This window comes from Falco peregrinus, chromosome 6 (assembly GCF_023634155.1).
Source record: "Falco peregrinus isolate bFalPer1 chromosome 6, bFalPer1.pri, whole genome shotgun sequence".
In the NCBI taxonomy this organism is placed as follows: Eukaryota; Metazoa; Chordata; class Aves; order Falconiformes; family Falconidae; genus Falco; species Falco peregrinus.
The window spans coordinates 26,774,795-26,796,931 of record NC_073726.1 but is presented as its reverse complement, the minus strand read 5'-3'; the positions used below and the strand labels follow the sequence as shown (position 1 = coordinate 26,796,931).

The window sequence follows — 22,137 nt, the reverse complement described above, 5'->3', positions numbered from 1 at the left end:
CAAATGTCATGTCAGATGTAGGTAAACATGAGGCTAATCTACAGAGTTCAGATGCAAAAAAACCCCAGTGAATGTGTTGCAGCAACAGATGAGATGGGAATAAATAATATTTATCTTTCGCTTCTTTAACTCTTCCATTCTGATCTAGGTAATTTTTTTTTAATTCTACTCAGTTTCTGCAGACCTAATCTACGTTTCTAAAAGATCACTCTTTTGTGGTGTCATCTCCAGACTCCACCATTCTTTCTCCTGTCCTACACGGATGATGATGTGTTGCATTAAGACATTTTGCTCATTTCAGAATGTCAAAGACCTGCTCAGAATTTAATTTACAATGCTCATAAGAAAAAGCTAAGAAGCATTACAGCATTTTGTGGAATAATCCAAATGTAATTGGAGAAGTTATGATTTATTTTAGACCATCTAGTGAACCAGCCACAAGGCCTGGAAGTTGTCTTCTAGTTCAGTGTCTGTATTCCCTCTTCCTTCTTGCTCTAACTGGTTTTGAGGAAATCCAGTTTTATATTTTGCTAGAAAAGGGAAACAAAGGAAAAGGCAATGTCCCAATAATCTGACAATAAATGTTATAAGCTCCTGTTTTGTATGGTAATCCAGAAAAGTACCAGTTAAGAATATAAAGATTATTTCTATTTTAGGAATATGACTCAGTTTACTGAGGCCTTTTTTGAATTCCGTATAGGGAGGGTGTAGTCATTTTAAATAACAGGGTTAAAGACAACTCACACAAATTCCAGTTAGCTTTCAAAAAATATTGTAATACAAACATTATTTTCACACAAAAAGATCTCTAGATGCTAAAGAGTATTCGATCTGATGTGGTAAGAGCATATGCTGACTTATGTAATACATGTCTAGAACAGATGTGCAGTGGTGAGAGTAGTCACACTCAAAAACTGCTGATGTGTTTCAAGCACATCAGTAACTGCCATTGGAAAGAAATGTCAATAAATCATGACAGGCATTTTGAACTTTTGTGTTTCCCATAGAACTCATCTGAACTGTTAAAGAATCATTGTGATTTAAGGTAGGCCTGTTGCAGTTCACCCTAAACAGACAACTTAAGATTCAGGATATTGTAAGGTAATGAAATAGTTTCCCACGCAGAATAAGATTATTTAAACTGCAGAAGGGTCAACAACTATTCCTCGATATAGAATGCTTTAACTGAAGTCAATTAGATCTGTTCAGCCCACAGTAGCTGAAAGAAACATCTGAAATGCTTTGTGTGTGTATGCATGTTTGCTTACACGTGTAAGTTTCCAGGTCTGTAGGCTACTAGTATTCACTGCGAAAGCCACACAACCTTGACAGAAAAATGAAATACTCTATTTTTATACCTGGACTCACCATATCTTAATAGAAATCAGCTCAATCTGTAAATAGTTACTACAGCAGATCTCACATTAGTTCTGAATAGAAAGGATGATGTAAGAAATGAACGTGAAAGTCACAGAAAGACAGCCTTTGAAGGCTGCCCAGCTTCTCTTCTGGACAATCCAAAACAGAAGAACCACAGAACCGTAAATCTATCTCCCCCTCTTCAATTGCATAAACACCACCTCAGCTAAAACAGTCAGAACAGATGTCAGTAGGACATTACTCTCACCTGACTTGAAACACCTAACGGAATACATCTGAGCCCGTTACCCTAAACTGACATTACAGTGTATGAAAAGAAACATGCATGTCCAAAACACAAGTCGTTGTCTTACTTATCTGTCTTAAAATTAGATACAACATAGGCCTAAAACATTTCAAGGGAGAAAATTAGGCATTAAATCTGTACCCTGCTGAGCAATTACACCATTTTATCTCAAGAGATGTACCAAGTCATGTTGTTTTGTGCTATCAATCTCCCTTATGGGCAGGTCTCCTTTTACATTACAAATAAATGGGTTGGGGTCTGTTCTTTATCACTGAGGTTAAAGTGGCACAGCAGAGCTCCTGTATATATGGCTTTACCAGCCCTTCCCCCTAAACACATTTCAGCCAAAACCAGAATGACTTCATCCAGACTGCTGTGAATATTTTACATTCTGTTATGCAAACTATGACCATAAATTGCCTGGATTTTGATAAACGGGCACCCGTTAAAAACATGCCACAGATCATGCTAGTGATCAACATTACAGACAGCTTCAGGCCAGTGCTTGTTCCACAACTCATAATTAGTTTCCTAATAGTTTATAATGCTTATGGTCTGATTATATCCACTATGTTGTGTGAAAACATTATTTCAATACACCTAATAAAACTTTTTTGTATTACTTCATCAAATATTTCAATGAATTCAGGAGAAACCTATCTTTTAAAACACACTTTCAATGAAGGGAATTGTTACTTTTGACCAGCTTCAGCACTGTAGCTGAATATAAAAACACATGGTTCTCCCTTCTAATTAAAGAATAGTTTACTTCTCAATGAACACTATGAATGAATTCACTCAATATTTAATTTGCCTCAAATTAATGATAAGCTCTAAACCAGCACAAGGTAGATTATTTGCATCACAGAGCAACTCTTAAAAGAGTGTAGTTTGGTCATTAACCACAATTTGCAAATTATCCCATATAACAGAATGCAATTAATAGTATGAAATTACATGTACAGAATCACAGCTGAGCAGAGTCAAGTTGGTAGAAGACGACAAATGAAAAAAGTTTCTTGAAAGTTCTACATAGATTTAGCTGGAGAAAAATACTTTTGTAATAGATGGGACACAGATACCTTCTAACTATTCCCTACAGAAACTACATAATGCTATTTTTGTAGAGTGCAGAGATGTGTACTTGAAAGAGTGTATGTATACATAAGCACGTGACATATTTGCTGGCAACCTGCAAAAGGCCCAACTAAACACAGACCAAACCCTCAGTTTTCAGGAAGGATAAACAGCTGGGTAGAACTGGAGAAAATGTCATTGTTGTACCAAATTTCTGTTTACCGACAATACACAATTTCCCATGAAGTTAATTTACATTTTTCCAAAGCATTGCTGTCAAGTTCATTTTTAATGTTAGAAGAGAATGAAATCTGAGGGTTCAGGTATGCATGACATAGTGCAATAATTTTATTAACTTAAGTTTTTACGTAATTACTTTTTTAAAAAATATATTTTTATTGATTGTTTCCATTTTTTATAGAACCTAAAATAACAGAGCCTTCACTCAGTTTTATCCATGCTCTCTCAGTAATGGGGTGAATTGTAAAAGTTTTTTTTATTTTTCCTTGATAAAATTTTCTGTACCATTGGAAATAAGGAAAGAGTATACAGCTCTCGGCAGGCCTCACACTACTACATTCCTCTATGAAGCTGACTATCTTGGCAAAAAAATTCAGCACCTACATGGGAAACAATGAAACTCACTGTTGTGAATCTGTTTGTAAAGAATGCTATCAGTTATGAAAGAAGCTAAGCTTTGTATTTCTACATTACTATTTCATGTCAACCAAGTCTTTTACAGTCTCCTACATAGTTATACCCAGGTTCCAAAAGCTATGTATACATTCTAAAATCTGAAATGGTTTATTACAAGATCTGAAAATGGTTTCCCAGAACAACTTCAATAATCTGCAGTTCTAACAGCAAGCTACCTCATCCTAACTGATTCATTTTGGACATACAGTTTTCAAATAAAAACAGTATATGTTTAAGAAACAGTGATAAAGGCCTCATTCCAAAAGGTGTCAAAGCATCCTAAGAGCCTTCCAATCCTATTTCAGGGCAGCCAACAAAAGTTCTTAATTGAATATTAATTTTAGTCTATGTTATTTCCAAACGGAGCTTGGTTGCTTCACATGGTACTTTGCCTCTGACAGTGGATAACTGATACTTTGGCAAGAGGTGAGATCTCCTACTGGTTACTCGCTGCAGGTTAGCTGAAATCCTGAAACACTCAAATTTATCTCTACTTGTTACTGGTAATTATTGTAATATCTTAAGACTTTCTTGTTGTTCAACCCTTTTCAAACTTGCCATTTACTCTTAGGAACAACTTTTAGCAATGAATTATACAGTCTGATTTCAGGTTTGTGAGGGCACATTTGCTTTGATTCTGAATGTATCATTTTAACACTAAAGTTTTTCCATGGTTCTGTGTCTAACTCCATGTTAAGTCCTGTAAGTGAGAAAGAATCTTTATGAAGTTCATTATTTTAAACATTTATCTGCACTGAAATGCATCAGAACTTTGCAATTGGCTCTTACTATTTTAACACCAGTATTTGAATTAGGGATTTGGATTTTGTGGATTTAATCCATCTTTAATATGTGTACATCTAAGCCAAATTCAGGAATATATCTTTAATGACACAAAGGGAGAAATACTAAATGGAAAAGACGAATCATGTTGCTAAGTTTAGGTCTGTAATACGTGAGAGTATAGAAGAAAATCTACACTTAACCTGTACAATTACAATTTCTATTAGAAGTAAATTCCACTATGCAGGAAAAAAAAACCCAAAACACAATGAAGAAAAATAAAGATGATAACCTTGGTGACCTGCCTACATGAAAATACAACATATACAGGAGGTCTTCAGTGATACCTACATATAATCTGGAAACCCTGTCGACTATGAACAGTGAAGAATCCAATAAACTGACTAAACACTTTAGTGTCAACTACTGTCTATGAGAGTTTAAAAACAGGGGAAGAATATAAAGCTGAACAAGTAAACCAGAAATGTCTGAATCTCCAATTCTAGATGCTATTTTAAATTAATTTTTCTTGTTCTCTATTAATTTTACTATATCAAAATATTCTGCCAAATTAAAGGGGAAAAGTTACAAATATATTAGAGTCTGTTTTTCAGAAAGGTTCATGTAGCATTGCAAATCAACCAGCCTTCAACGCCAGAGCATATCTGTAGCATAGGACATTTCTGTAGATGGAAATTTTATTTTCATTTTTATTCACTCTCCTAGGACAGCAGTCTTCTTGAAAACATGCTAGTTTGTCAAGTTAGGCATGGCTTACTGAAGTGAATTTCATTGAGAAGTTCAGAGGTCACTGAAGTTCAGAGAATCAATCATATATTTTTTAACAGAATTGATTCTGATTTTAAGGGAAAATTCAAATCAGTTTTGTAAATGTAACCAGAGAACACAGGCATCAGCTTGTGTTCTATGTGTTATTACATGACATGTAACTATGGTCATAGGTATACTTAAGAAATTAATTAAAAATTATAATAAAATTTACGATTCTACATCATCTAGTTCCCTCTTAGGGTATGTTTTAGCATATACCACTATTTTTCTACATAGAACCTTAATCACTGAAAATATCTGGACATTTACCTTTTTTTTAATCTGTCTCTTACGTATGCAAATAGCAATGTGAATGTACAAATCCCATTAAAAATCAGAGCTAAGCTAGTAAATTCTGATAACACAAAACCTGCAGAATCCAGTAGCACTCACAGCATTCGTAATCAAAGGTGCATCTGAATGAACAGAAAGTGTGATTAGGCACCTTTGAAAATAGTTTGCACAGTGTGTAGTGTCTTACTGATAGAGTGTACTGCTTTTTATGCATGACATGCCACAAAACGCCGTTTCCCAGTAATTAATAGGAAAAGAACCCTTAGTTTCAACAGGAAACACTCCAAAGAACTGACTGGATTCTAGGGAGAGATTAATGTTTATCACCTCATTTATTATTGCTCAGACAAGTTAAGGCTTTTGCTTTTTCTTGCCCCTACGGAAAGTTGCTGACAGAAGCAGGATTTCACTGTTTTAGCCATCTGCTGAAATGCCTTTAATGAAGCTTGAAAGAGTAGTTCACACATTTTTCTTGCTATCGAGATAAGGTCAGGGGAAATAACTTCAGACTGGAGAAACTTCCAAACCTCTTCACTTCTGCATGTGGTAAATTAGACCTAAGGTTTCTTTGAGGTACACCAGAGCTGGAATCACTGCCCTGTTCATGGAGATGTACATGGCTATGATTTCATTCACTCTGTAACATGTTCTCACCTGAATCCTTTAAGTGTTATATCAGAAAATGTTTACCCATTGACATGAACACAATCCTAAATGGGTGGAAAAAGGGTTGATGAACATGCTTCTAGTTCCTATGGCCCAAAAGAGACAAATCCTCTGTATGGCACATTTTCCGTAAATAACGCTAACTATCAGCACTTGTTCTAAATGATCAAGAAAGGGCCACATAAGAACACAGACCACTGGTTTAGAACTTAGTATTATTAATTAAATTACCATAGCATTTTCTTACTATTAGATGGCACAATGTATTATCTCAAGGCTTCTCCTGCAGACTCAGATTAAAATTCTCCATAGAAAACATACATACAGAAAAGAAAAGAAAAAAAGAAAAGAAACAAAAAAAAAAAAGAAAAGGAAAGGGAAAAAGAGTACTAAAGAATAACCTAGTTTCAGGATGTTATTTCTTGAAAAATTATTTGTGAAAAATCAGAACTTTACATGTTAAAAGATCACCATGAACAAGAATATTCATCAACTTCAATTTTCAAGTACTATGTCAGAAAATATCTCACCGAGAACTTCCAATGAAGTTCTTCTTTCATTCCAAAATGCTTATTCACCATACCCAAAACTCTCTGGAGAAGTATACCACCTTCGATAAAATGTCTGTGGGGGAAACATTGAGAGGGAAGTGCTCTCAGATTTTCTAACACAGTCAGCAACATCAGAGTGCTCACAGAAATACAGCAGATATTGATATCCATAAATTCAGAACACAGATATAGAGATATGAAAGATACCAAATAGCTACATACATATTGTTGAACGTAAAGATAAATTTGGAAAAAAAAAATTACAATTTTAATTATTTATGCAAAATATAATCTTTAAAAAAAATGAAATTAAAGTAATCCATTCCAGACTTCACAGAAATGTGAAGAATCAATTTTTGCTTGAATCATATGGAGCATAAATATGAAACTGTCTCTTCTAAAGAGTTCCAGAATCTCTGGCCTGGCAATATTTCATAAATGTCAAGAGATTAAGGTAGTAAAGAAAAAACTTCCTGCTCAGCTCCAACATGAACATCCTCTAATGTTTTTAGTCATGTCTAAAGTTTTAAATCTTTTTGTTCCTATGGAGTAGTTTTTATAATTACTGCCAAGACGTAATCTTACTTTCTTGTTCAGCCAGCATTCAGAAAATATTAACTCACTTCCACTCTAGAAAACTTATTTGGTGTTTATTTAAGCAGTTAATGTAATTCAGCAACATTTACATTAAAGATAAAGTCCTTAGTCTCTCTCTCTCACTGACATGCAGAGAAAGCAAGAGGAGGAAAACAGTGAGAGGAAGAGATAAGTTAACTAGGAATTTCCCTTTCCAGAAGGGTGTTGCCAAAGACGCTATTAATCTCACGCGTCTGAGTTGACTGTCAATGTGCAAAGACATGGTTGCTTAACGTTGATGGAAACAGTCAACCAATAGGAGCTTAAGTCATTTTTTGTGGTGCTCAGAGATTAACCAATAAAATTTTGTAGGGGGATGGAAAATGTGGATGTTCATATAAAGAAACAGCTTCATGTGTGCAATTCTTTTTTTTGGTAGAAAACTTTGAAATAAGGAATGATAGTGTCATTTCTTCATATTTTCAGAATGTGAACAAACCCCAAACACAGAAGTACAAGACGCTGCCTTCCACAGCGGGAAGTCTTTTTACTTAAAATCATACATAAAGAGAGTCTCTAAATTATAAAGACCTTGTAATGACTATGAGACTTTACCCTGCCTACAACTGGGAGCAGTGAGAGGAACTTGATCTGAGATTGTGACACCTAAATTTTATTTTCATGTGCTAAGGGTGGCATTCAGTTGGTTGAACCTGGGGGTCACTGCCATTTTAGATGCCTGATCAACCTGCCTCAACTGTGCCCAACCTTTTAATATAAAATGCAGTACCAAATACACAAAAAAGGGGCTGGAAGATATGAGCCAGTATCTACAGGAGACCTGTGCCTTCTGGATTGCAAGCAACAAGCGAAGAACAATGCTTTAACATGCTTGAAATGATATTAGATATCTGCATAGCCACCTGAATCCTTGTCTAGTTTTCCGAGTTCACATTATGAAGAACTCACACAAAATAGAGTCTTGGTGGCATCTCACTAAGCGCCCTAACTCTCTCTTTGGGCTCCATTAAGTGGACTGACTGCATCTTCACTTACTGTAACAGGAGGCTGGATACCTTCTTGAAGGCAACTAAATTTAGAGATAGTCATCTTTAACTGAATCCCTCCCACTGAAGACCCACAGTGAGTCCCAGGAAACTGATCCAATGTCCTACGTTTCTGCCATTTCTTCATGGAACTTTGTATTAAAAAATGTGCATCCACTGTAGTCCAACCTGTGATTCCAAATTCTTTTTAAATATTAACTAAAAATCATAATAATGCTAAGAAATTAAAAGGTTCAAATATAATTTAAAATGAGAATAAACAGAAGTGAGCAATGTTCCTACAAATGATAACAGAAAATACATGGCAGATCTAAAATGCAATCTCACAGGTCCTATTAGTCTTTGGTCTAAAAAGTAGTTACATTTCCTCTTCAATGTCTGTTTATTAAGAAGTAGTGAAACACTTGTTAGAAACATCATACGATATAGAAGAAAACTCCTATAAGTATTTATGTACAAGTATTCACACACATCAGTGAACACAATTGTGATACGGTGCTTAACAAACAAGCGCTCATTAGATAAGGTTGTGTAACTATCAGCGTGTGCATTTTCAGCCCATTCCACTGCAAACTAAAACACAATAGTTTATTGTGATGACATTACTTCTACCGATGTTTAGCCTAATGCATTTTAATACAAAATGAGGATAAGCTGAGGATATAGCTATAAGCAATCACATTACTGCAGCTTAGCTGCCAATGTAGCCACACAACCTGACTAAATGTTCATTTCCATTCTGACTGAATTTTAAACTGTGGCATGCATCCATATATTAGGTTGCATTTGTAATGAAAAAAGTTGTCTTATCATCAGTTAATTCTGCTCAGTTGACATGAGCTAACTCATTATAATGTGATACTGATTTCTTTGCAGCCATTTAACAGCCGACATTTAATATAGAATCATAGAGTCTCATTTAGGTTGGAAAAGACCTTTCAGATCATCGAGTCCAGCCGTTAACTCAGCACTGCCAAGCCCACCACTAACCCATGTCCCCAAGCACCGCATCTACGTGTCTTTTAAATATGTCCAGGGATGGTGACTCAACCACCTCCCCGGGCAGCCCGTGCCAGGGCTTGACCACCATTCCAGTGAAGAAATTACCTAATATCTCATCCAAACCTCCCCCAGCACAATGTGAGGCTGTTGCCTGGCAAAACCGACCCCCCCTGCCTACAGCCCCTGCCTGCCAGGCAGCTGTAGGGAGCCACCAGGTGCCCCTGAGCCCCCCCTCTGCAGGCTGACCCCCCCAGCTCCCCCCGCCGCCCCCCCCCAGCCCCTGCCCCAGCCCCTGCCCCAGCCCCTGCCCGGCTCTGGACACGCTCCAGCCCCTCTGCGTCCCCCCTGCCCTGAGGGGCCCGACCCTGAGCCCAGGCCCCGAGGGGCGGCCGCACCGGTGCCCAGCACAGGGGGACGGGCACTGCCCCGGCCCTGCCGGCCACAGCGCTTCTGACAGCGGCCAGGGCGCTGCTGGCCCCCTTGGCCACCTGGGCACGCTGGGGGCTCCTGCCCAGCGGCTGTGCCCAGGCCCCCCCGGCCCTTTCCCCCGGGCAGTTCCCAGCCCCCTGCCCCCAGCCCGCAGCTGCCGGGGGCTGCTGTGCCCCACGGGCAGGGCCCGGCACTGAGCCCCGCTGCCCCTCACACCACTGGCCTCTGCCCCTCCGCCCGCCTGCCCAGAGCCCCCGCAGAGCCCCCTGCCGCTCCCCCCATCCGGGTGCCATCTGCCAAGGGACTGAGGGCGTGCTCTGTGAGCAGGGTAGGTACTCAGCGATATGGGTAGGTGCCACAGCTCAGCTGACCAGTAGTTTCTCAAGCTGCTGTAATTCAACTCATACCTGATCTCATGTTTGAGCACATTTTATAATTTAGTCTAAAATAATTTAATACTTTACCAAGTAATTAGTTTAAATAAATTGATAAGTGAAAGAATTGGCCACGTACAAAAATTATCTTAAATATGAGAAACGGTATGTTGCATCAAAAACACTATTCTCCAATGAACCTGTCATCAAACAATTGGATACTGATGAGCTGCAGCAACAAGACTCGGTTATCAAGCTCCTTGAGGTACCAATAGCCTAATTAATACAGCTGCTGAGCCTAGGTGCCTTAGGATCAATAGAAATTTCTGCGTACCCATAGAGTTACTGGCTGACATTGCATGTCACAAAACTGCTTAAAGAATACCAGCATGGGATACTGTATTTGGAAAAAAGATGTGATCTCATGAAGCATCTCTGTTAAACAACAGCAACAAAATTTGTCAACATGTACAAGCAAGATAGAGATCAATTTTATATATACACAGGTTTGGGGTTTTTTTGGCATTTCAGCATTAACAGATGTCATGAGGTAAGGAAGCATGTGGCATCAATGTGGCAACTCTATCTTAGAGCAGAGAGAGCCTGCAGAAGAGCTTTTGCAACTGCCTAAACCCACATTCACTTGGCACCTGTAATCTAGTGTAATGGTCCGACCAACTTCTCAAGTAGGAATAGTGCCATGATAACAGATGGATAAAAGTGTAGGCAGCAATAGCAGCATGTACCAGCATCCAGTGTATTTACTGAGACTTGGAAAACCTAGCCAGGAATGACTCAAGTGACTGAAATAAAAGCCTATGGCCAAGATGGCTTGCCAATGGTAATTCAGCTCTTGCCTCAGCTAGCATTTCAAAGTACATACATTCCGGCACTTCTAAGTTAGGGATGACAAAGTAGGAAAACAGGCTGTATAGTAAATATAGGGGACCTTGGGTTTTCAGCCTTATCTGACATGAGGGTGCCTGTGCAAGTCACCACAGGCACTGACCAAGCATCTCCCAGTTCTGTTGGTGGATCTGGGATTATTGCCATGGCTACCCCATCAGACTGGGACAGCTTTGTAGATCTTTATTTACAAGATTCCTTAGGGTGAGTAGTGCTGTTTTATCTGCACTTTAGTGATCAATGTAATTGCTGAGCTTGCCCCTACTGTGCTACAGATGACGTAGGCAGGTTGCTATTTTCAGAATTCTGTGAAAAGATACTTGTGTCCCTCCACAAAGCAGTTTTCCACCCCATTACGTAAAGGCTTTTCAGACTAGCAGGAGGAAGCCACCAACAGCTCTTGTAAGCCACAACTGGCTCGAATGTCAATAGTGTAAAGGATTTTCTCCTCAGATTTTTACAGTCTGGTCACCAGAAACTGTTACAGAAAATATTCCTGACTCTTGCATTCACGTTTTCAACACTAAATTGAACAGGACTGTAACCAAAGATCAATTGATTTAGCCAGAAGAACCCAAGTGAAAGAAAACGCCTCCTCAGCAATGTCTGCTCAGAGGGCAGGCAGCTGTGAGGTTATCTCTGCACAGGAAAAGTGCTTGCTTTTTTCCTGCCAAATGCGGATCACTGTTCCATTATATGAAGGAGACCAGGAAGCTGGTCCCTTTCCATAGTTATCAGTCTGACAGCAGTATATGAAAAAATAGGGAATGAACTCTGCTCTGGAAATTGGACTTACAGAAATTAAATTTGTGTGTACTTCAGCATACAGTGTAGCTGGCATTAAGTTTCTAATAGACCATAACCAGAACTCTACAACACAATAAAATGGAGAGGAGTGGGACAGAGGAAGGAGAAGCAAAAGAGTAACTATAACTCTTGTACCAAGTAATGTCCTCGAAGAGCATACAGCACTTTTATTAAACAAACTTGCCTTCCAGCAAGTTGTTACGCTACAGCACAAGCTCACCAATTCTTGTAACAATAAAGGTATGACACATGACATGATACAACCAAACAACATATTTTGGTGTCATGTCTTAAAATACCCTCTTAAAAACTTGTAAAAAGCTCCTGTCCTCTAGTACCTGAAGTAAGAGGCTTTACATAGCTCCTGTCCATCAGCACTTAAATGAAAGACTTCATGTAACACTGTAACTAGACTATCACGATCAAAAGCTGTCTTTTCTGACATGGGCTAATATATACGTAAAATAAACAGAATAGATGCATGCTATTTACTACCTAGACTCAGAAATAGGCTGTTTTCAAAATAATATCAGCATCATGCTTTTGGTGCTGTTCCAAGGGTTAGAGACTGACAAGTTGACGAAGGAGAAAGTAATATTGATGATGGATGTGCTAGGCTAATGGTTGGACTCTATGATCTTAAGGGTCTTTTCCAGTCTAAATGATTTCCAAATAAAATTACTCAACACATTAAGTAAAATTCAGCAAGCACCTGTTATATTACTTAGAGTATTATAATGCAGAGCTCATAAGAACTGCTACCACTACCTGTAAAGTTTTATTATAAGTGGACACATCATTAAAAAGACACAGAGCAGTAACACTGGACACCAGGTGACAAACCATGTACCAAGCCTTGTAGCTTTCTAGAAAGGCTACATTTTTCAACACAGTATGGAAAAGTGGGGGAGAGACCAGAGAGAGTACCTGTGTGAAAATGAAGAATGCCTCTGCTTTACAGGGAGCCTAAAAGCTGCCTGGCAAATTGAAGTTGATGTAATAGAAGTTCCTTTGCTTTGTGGAAACTTTTTGAGAGCATAGATTTGCGGAGACTGCCATGGGCAGCAGTTTGTGATGCTTGGGTATTTGCTCTGTGTCTGCGGGGCAGCAGCACCCACCAAGCATTACAGACCCATCTGTTAGCTGAAATACTGCTGTGATATCCAAGAGGAGTGCTCATGTCTGGGTACGTACAAAGTGAAAAGTGAAAGACTGCAACAGGACTTGATGCAGGGCTCTGGGTACGTGAAACACATGCAGAATCGGTGACTTTGGGATTTCTTATAAAGCAAAATTGTATATGAAAAGGTATTGTTACTTAATAAAGCAAGACATCGATAAGATCAACACTGTCTCGAAATGTTCCTTTCCTTCTAGTGATTACAACATAGAGTAGCAAATTCAAAACCAAGCACATTTGTTTTCAGTACAATACACTGGCCTAATGCCAGCAAGCAAACAACCTTGTCAAATGTTGGCATTGTTACACTTTCATAACTGGGATCCTTCCCTGGATGTTTAATCTGATAATGGCTCAGCAAATGCTTTCTTCCACTCACCTGATGACAGCTTCAGAAAGCTACTGCCTGTGTCCTACAGGGAATCCACAAAGATACCCTGAGGGCACAGAAAATGCCTAATCTCTCTATCTGGGTTCAGAAAGATTCTGGGATGTGCAAAGACAAGCAGCCCAGCAAGCATCTTCATGTTCTGCAATCATAAGTCACAGAACACACAGTATGAGAGAGGACTAGTCACATCTGGTATCATTAGCAAGTCTCTCTCTAATGATATATTTATTTGTTTTTCCATTCTCTAGATCTTGGAGCACAGACAAGGTTGATGCATCAAAACCAAATCCATTTGATTTTGAAGTATCCATTCAGAGCCCTGAGGAACAGGGCAGGCATAGATTACATCGGCAGTAGCAAACAACTTGCAATTTTTGTTTCACGTGTTACAGACACTTGATCACTAATCAATTACACTTGATCACTAATCGACTACATTGTCACAGAGTCACAGGCTAGAAAATCGTCTAGTCTAACCAAGTTTATCCAGACTTTTCTCATTCATTTTGTTCACAGAGCTTCAGCTCACACAAAGGTGAGACAACAGTCAATCTGGATATTAGAGAAACGTCCTGGTGGCCTTCACTGTTCTGTGTATCCTAAACCGATGGCCTTTTCCCAGTTATTGCAAAAACAGTGTTTGCTGGGCTACAAGGTGTAGTTCTCTTGACTTCTATTTCAGTTCTGAAATGGTAACAGATTTAATTATTTGGGAATCAGAGGAAAATCTGCTCTAACATTTATTCAATCCATCTAGAAGACTTCTTAAAAGGTCTCACATTGCTCCTTTTTTAGTACCTCAGTCATCTCCAGGGAAGCATAAGATGAAGCAGGTGTCTATGCTGGATCTGTGAGGACATGGAGGGAGACAGAAAGCTCTGGACTGATCAGGAATAGCTGTACAATACCATCACGAAAGGCAATAATTATGGGTTGGCAAATTTTTAGTCTTGAAAGAAAAGATGGGCTGACCCAGTCTGCAGTCTCCTCCTTTTCCTAAACATGTCACTGACTGGACTCAAATAAGGGTATTTCTTGGGCCAAGAGAGACGTTACAGGTTTGGGCTTCTATCCTTATGCATTGAATGGAGATTATTTATGCGACTGAAACTGAGCCGTAATGTTTACTGTCTACTCATGCCTACATCATCCATTCACATGACAATCAGTCAACACTGAAATACCAACAGAGGTCTAGCACTAGCACTGGCCCTTAAGATCAACAAGAGAATCTACTGTGTGAGTTGCTACACATTTCAAGCTACACAGTAGGGGCACTGATAGTCTTCACACATCCTCCTACTGCTTTCCCATTTGTGAGGAACCAACCTCCCAGGGTCACCACAATCCCCTTCAGCTGCAGAACGTGCTCTAGGAACTGAGTACGTGTCAAGCTCTGACTTCAACCATTCTTCCACAGATGCCTCTCAGTCACAGTGGGGCTAATTGGTTGAGATTCTTTAATAATGACAGCTAGGCTATAAATAAACACAGTATTCACACTGGTTTTGCTGATTCATTTGCAGGCAGTATAACAAACATATGCATGAACCTTTGAAGTGTCATACTAGATGCCTCAGGAATGCAAGAAGTGTTACTTCTGATGAAATCAACTGTGTTATAAACAGGTTTCAGAAGGAGGTAAACATGGCTAACTTGGGGAGAAGGGAATGATGGGGATTGTATTTATAAGAACTCCCTACTTTATTTTAAAATAAAGATTGCCATTAAATGTGAATACATACTAATCCTTAACTGAAGGAATAAGGAAATAGCTTTCATTGCCTGTAATGATACAAGATACCTTCTATTGATTTGTTCATATATTTATAAGTTACCCGTTTAGCTATTCAATATTCTTTGCCTGTCATGTTTCTATCAAAATGGATGTAGACATGGAGTTCAATGTTCCTGGGGGAATTTTTCACAGAGGAGTACTTTCTTTGCATGGAAAAACAGAAGAAAAAAATTGGATACATTAAATAAAATGGCTATTAGACTGCGGATGACTGGAATGGCTTGTTCAATATTTTTTTCCATATTAAAAGAGAAAACAGTGAGGTAAAAGAAATAATAAATCCAACACCAATCAATACCAGATAATCTTATTAACTTGAAAAGCTAACCAAGGTTGAAGAAACTCAGTAGTATCTATGGTTACACTGCCTACAAAGAACTTGTTTATAGCTGGCAACTGTAATATAATAAAGCAAGATATTATGGTGGTAAAGTATTAGGGATAACTTCACATTTCTGGTCGGCTTATGTATGGCTCTTTCCTGACAGCAGATGGGATTAAGATCACTTTGCTGCTGTGACATCGATTTGCTCTTAAGAGGCAATTTCTGTATCCTTAAATTTAGCCTTCTGTATACTGACACGTGTGCTCCACTGTCCACAAGACATAATTAATCTAAAATATACACAGCTCCTAATCAGTGCTCACTTAGTCTTTCACTAGACAGAAATCATTACTGGATATTACATACAATTTTGAGAAAAATACTGCTTCTGAAGAGGGCCAGATGTTCTTTTCCACAGCTACCGCTTCAGTTCAACTGCATACAAATACCCTACATGCCAAAGTAAACATTTTAAAACCTAGTAAGAAAGGGTCACATATCTATATATATGTATACATATAGATATATATGCATGTGTGTATATGTATATATGTATTCACAGATATATGTTTATGTCAGAGGTAAATGGAAGAGAGGAAAACTCCCTTGGGACCTTCTCTGGAACCTGTGTAATAAATTTACTTTTGCCTAACTTCCGATCAACAAAAATTAAAAGCATTTCCTACTCAATCACCCTCTTTTCTTGTGCTGAGAACACAAGGTAAAAGTATTAGAAAGCAGCACCATGCCTCATGTTTTCTATATATATGAGCATTCCCTAGAAGTACTATGGCAGAACAGAAATATATGTGTTACTGCATATAAAGAGACTGGGGGAAAGAAAAGGTCATAGTATCTGCTGGTTTTTTTCCAGGTTCTATCAATAAAAAGGAAAAAATAAACAACTCACTATGTATACCAAACCAATAAAACTATGCATAGACACAGAAATACATACATATACATACTTATATCTGCATGTACACTGATCAATATATAGTTTTATTATTTTCTTAGCCACAATAGAAAAAATAAATTAAGCATAATATTAAAATATTCTTGTATATATTTCTTGAAATACAATGGCATGAGGCCAATTTGCCTTTGTAGCTAAGAAAATATGAGCTCAGAGAAGCTTTTCTTGAAGATGTAACTTTTACAAAGAACTCACCCAAGTGGTTTTGCTTTTGAGACCTCTGCGCTTTGTCAGATCTGAAATTGCCCCAACATTCAGAAGTTACTAAGGTCTGAGGTTTTCTTGTTCCATTTTAAAGAAGAAAGTGATGAAGCCCTGGACGCCACTTGCACTACTTCCACACCGACATAAATCTGTTCCAGTTTTTTCTTTAATTCTGAAGTACATAAGATCACAGGGGAGCTATGGACAGAGTTGGGTTTCTGTTACAGTCTATATCAAGACGCTTGATTATATTGCAAACTAATCGTTCATATTACGAGAATGTGATGGTTTGTGTTTTCCTGTTTATTGCAAATAATTTTCTGTCAAATTTACTGCTTCAAGTGAAATATGATTTCAGTGCATTTATCAGATGTATTCATAGCACTATCAGCTAAAAAGCATTAAAATGCTATGTCATTTGTTGCTTGGTTCTATCCATGTTTTGGCTCCACATCTGAAGACAGGCGTGCAAACTATAGTGGATCCAGTCATAACCTTTACCAGTAAAGTGGTCTACAGCAGTTCTTAAACCCCTGCATTTAACGTTTCACACTGATTATGCTATTCTTACAGTCTTTATTCTAAAGACCCTGGACTTTCTCTTTGACATCATAATGGATATTCAGCCATTGCCTCCAGCTGATCACATTAATTGATTTTCCCTCTCTGCCACAAACTCTCCCTGTTAACACCTTTTTAATAATTCTGAATGATACCAGCATCCTAGCTCTAATTCAAACTCATAACCTGGCCACTATTGTCAACTTAGAGCTTCCTCTAGATCTTTAAATTCAAACCATGCTTCACAGCATCCTCTATCACTCAACTACACTATAAGGCAGGATGTAAACTCTTTGAGCCTAATCCAACCTCTTATGGGGCTTTAAGTGTGTGTGTGTGTGTTTGTGTGCGGGCGTGTATCTTCTTGAAAAATATTGCTAAAATATTTAGATAAAGAAATCTGACAGCCTTCCAAACTCTATTTTCCCATTTTATTAATATCTTTGTAGCCTTTCTAATATTCAATTCAGAAAATGTACCAGGTCCTATATTACCATTTCCTATAGCAATAAATTGGATTTTTCCAGAATGTCTTCCCATATAGGATAACAGCTCTTATGTCTTGATCAATCAGCCTAATTATTTTAATCTTTTCTTCATAGGTTATTCTTGTTATTCACAACTGTATTCTCTCACTGATCTATATATTTCTTAAAGCAAATACGCTCAGAGGGACACGACATTCTAGCTGAGATCCTAATAGCAGCAAATGCAGATGAAATACTAGACTCCTTATCAAGTGTCTCTTAATTTAGCAGAGTTAGATTTGTCTCCTGTGAAACCACATCACACTGTTAATTTATATGGAATTCACAATGGGTCATAACCTTCAAATGTTTTTCTGCCTTACTGATGCCCAGTAATTTTTTTTCATGTATTTGTTACTTATTTTCCTACTAAAAGTAGAGTTTTGTTCTTGTCATTACTGAATTTATCTTGTTGGTTTTAGACATCATCCCATTTGCAGCTGTATTAGGAATTCTAACCTTGCTCATCACAGTATTTGCAATTCTTCTCATCCTTACTTCGTCTTCAGTTTCATACCTTCACCCTCTCTGTCAATGTCAATAATGAAAATACTGGGATCTCACTGAAAGTATCTCAGGCAATAAATTATGCTGCTGATTCTTAAGCCCTGTGGGACTTTTCCTGTCCTCTGTAAAGTCTCAAAATAATCACGTACAGGTCAAAGACTACTTTGGATGGATCTTTAAGTACACTCATCAAATGTTTTGTCATGACCTACTAAATGAAAGTATTAATCTTTTCCTAATAGTGTCTAGCCTAGTCAAGCCTTATTCATACTGAAAATATATCTTTTTTTTTTTTTTTTTTTAAGTAATGTGATTAAGCCTCTGTTTACCATACTTGTAGAAGGGACAATGAAAATTAATGTGCCACAGATTGCTCAATAAATGTCAGGCAACAGTGAAAGGACTTTTCAGTGATATTAAAAACAATACAACCTAACATAACTTAATTGCAAAGGTCTGCAATTCCATTTCTCTCCATTTCTGTGATTTCCATGAAGTCCGATTGTTGCTTATTCTCCCCTCCTTCATCCTGAGAAGACTGCATAATTATAAGCCTCTTGATCTTGGGCTATGATTTCACCTGTTTTTCTCTGGCAAAAATACCTCTCATCCATTTACTCTAAAGTTTCTGAAAACAGATGTGGAATTAACTAAGGAACTAATATGGCAAAAAACAAATACTTCCCAGGCTTCATTTTTCTTAGGACTGAGGAAACTTTCCAAGTCATCTCATGGCCACACGAATGGTTGGGCTAGTGCAATTCAAAAGGTGGATACGGGACAGCAATGAGCAACAGTGAAAAAATGCCACATAAATCACTGCAAACAACACTGACATCATAAATAAAACCCTTCCTTTGTTTAGCAGTTCAGTACCTGAAGCAGGGCATTTACAAGAACTACACTTGATTCAGCCAGGTTCCCTTCATAGCCAGTGGAGAAAAATAGACATTTCTATGACACAGTTTTTATCATTGGAATAGAGGCACACAGAGAAGGTCAAACCAAGAATCTTAAATGTACCTGTTTCTTTCCATTCATATCATGATTGATCTGATCTACTGTGGTTTTGCAGCAGGCATGCTCATGGCAGTGTCCCCACTAGCAAAGTGCCTTCTCTATATGAAGAGAGAGTAGCAGAGCTTGTGTTGCAGTTCTGACTCAAAGCATCCATGCAAGGCACATTAAAATATATGTTAAAAACCAACAAAAAAAGATATTTTGTGATTCTGCTAGTAACCTTAAGCTAATGTGACATCATGCATGTAGTTCCAGACCCCTCCAAATTTGCACGTTGGGTTTTTTACACATTCATGGTTTGTTTTTTTCACTTTTGTCTGAAGTTGGGTATCACCAAAACATTTCTTTGCCTCTTCAGTCACTAGTTAGATTATTTCAAAAACTCACTGATTTATGCCAATATTCAGTTGTTAACAGTGCTTTAACTAAACAATTTACTATTTATATAATCAAATTTGTGCCAAAGTACTGTGTATAAATGTAAGGCATTTAAGATAATTAAATTCCAAGCATTCAGTATGGTTCAGTTCAGTTCACTGGCCTCAGTGGCTATTCAACTAATAGATTCCAATGCATATGAATTAAAAAAAAAAAAAAACAACAAATAAAATTCAGTTAATTAGAACAGCAATTTTCAAATCTGCATCTATCTCAAAAGCTTCTTCCCAGCTGCAGAACAAATTTTGACTTTTCAGATTGTATGCAAAACCAAAGAGAGAATAAGATTCCCCCCCCCCCAATACCATATTCCTTGTAATTTTATTCAACAAGAAACTCCCGCACATGCTATCCTAAGAAGTCTTAGAAATTGTAAATGTAGAAACCAGCACAGCTAGTAAAAAATGTAAAGTCAGGTAAGGACTGTCCTCTAAAAACAAAGATTTATGCAAGGAAATATTAAACTACACTGTTTTATTATGAAAAGAAAAATTCTTCTTTTTCCCAAGTTAACTTATTTCATTTCCATCCATTCAAATTAAGTATTTTATTTCATATTGCTTTTTGAGTCAGAGCCTACCTGACTAGGTAAGAACTAAGGGTAGAAATTCCAGTATCACAAAGCTTGAAATGATATTCTTTATCCCATATTGTGGACACTAATATAATTTTAATTCTTCACGTAGCATAGATTTCTTATTATTTGCATTTTGTTATGTCAACAGCTTTATTTTTCATTGAACCTGGCAATGAATTGTCACACTTGAACTAATGCAGTCTCTTGGATGAATTCCAATTAATTCAGACGCCTCCTTGCCCACCTCTTACCAGCTAGGCTCACGGGCTGGACTTCCTTCACAACGACAGTCCTTACCACAGCTTCTCTTGAAAGTACCATTCTTAGAGGAAATATATTCCCAGGGGAGACTGTAACATAGAGGCAATTTTCAAACTATCAGGAACTTCTGTGAAATCCCAATCTTTGACAAGGCTGAATGAAATCAGAGTAAAAGGAAAGCAGGAATAATCTGAATACCAAAATCAGAGACATTTGAAATGTGACAGGATTCAGGGATCAAGTCATCTTCAGCTCTAGTTTCTCTAGTTCATAATACTGATTGTGTGAGTTTCAGGTTTTATAATATTTATTCTTCAATATATAAAGCACCCATATCAATTTCCTTTCTCCATCCCAGTCCACCTAATTATGAAAAGCATCCAAGAAGCCCCAGATCTTCCCTTTACTCTACGAGTTTCAACACAGCCGAATAACTACTGCATCACATAAAAAAGATTATTCTGTTTTCAGTGTCATTCTCGTATTACATACTTGAATTACTTTTCCATGTAATGTATATACTTTTATATGTTCAGTACTTTATGTACCTTTACATCACAGACAATACATAGCCCAGCATGTTGCTTTCAGTAAAATGCATAGTAGAGAGGAGCTTACTAAATGTTACATAGATATCCAGGCTGGATTTCTGTTCTGTTATAACTACCTGTTTTAACAGCACATGCTTTACATCCAAAAATACTCCCACCCCCATAAAAATCAAGGTTTTTCCCATTATTCCTAATGCATGTAATGCAATAAGAAAAAAATATGGTCTGTTTCACTATCTCATCATGTTTGACTTTGGGGAGGGAAAGGCTGATTACTCATAGCTGGATTTAAAACAATTTTGTGCAGCATCATCATGATAATAAACAGATCTCTCTCTGCATGTGGAGCAGTAGACATTCACACTCAAGTTTAAAACAAAGAGATAAAGAACCTAATTATGAATGCCATGCAGCTGCCAGTGCTATGCTCTGCCACACTGCATGGCACAATGCCAGAGATGTTCAGGACTACCCATACTTATAGTGGGAAACCAAACTGATCTCATCCCAAAGCCAGGGGAGATCCCACAATGTGATGAGCCGGCAGTTATGCAGGCCAGGTATTAATTAATCAATGCTGTAGCATCATCACTCCAGGATGGCCACTTGCAAGGAAATTTATTGAAGAACAATTTTAGTATTACAGAGATTGGAGCTGTGGCCCACCTCAGACCAAACTCTGCTTCCGTCTTCCTCCTCCTGCAACTGTAGATCTTGGACCCCTAACTGCTGAATAATTTCTTAAAAATGTTATTATCATTGGTGAGGCAGCAAGTTAAATTAATCCTGCTGAAATAATAATTACTGAGTTCCCTCTTTCACCTGTTGATCAATGGGAACACTGCTGCAACCGGAATGCATCTTATTTTAGAGTAAATTCTATTTTTCTGAAAAGAAAAAAAAACCCACCAGGCAACAAAAAAACCCAAACTACAGGGATACTAGGATTAATAATGTACAAAAAAGAAATCAATTTTGATTAATTTTAGTTTTAATGAACAGGCTTCCAAATAAAATAAAGGAGAAACTGTAAACAAGAATAAGTGTAGCATTCTCTGAAGAGCTTAGTCATGTCTTGACTATGCCACTGTAAAAA

At 37.7% G+C, this 22,137-nt stretch overlaps 1 protein-coding gene across 4 annotated transcripts in view; it reads right to left on the bottom strand.

The window, feature by feature from the left end:
• PCLO (piccolo presynaptic cytomatrix protein) overlaps positions 1-22,137 on the bottom strand; it is a 402,552-nt gene that overhangs the window by 239,267 nt on the left and 141,148 nt on the right. The gene's annotated exons all lie outside the window — the stretch shown is intronic.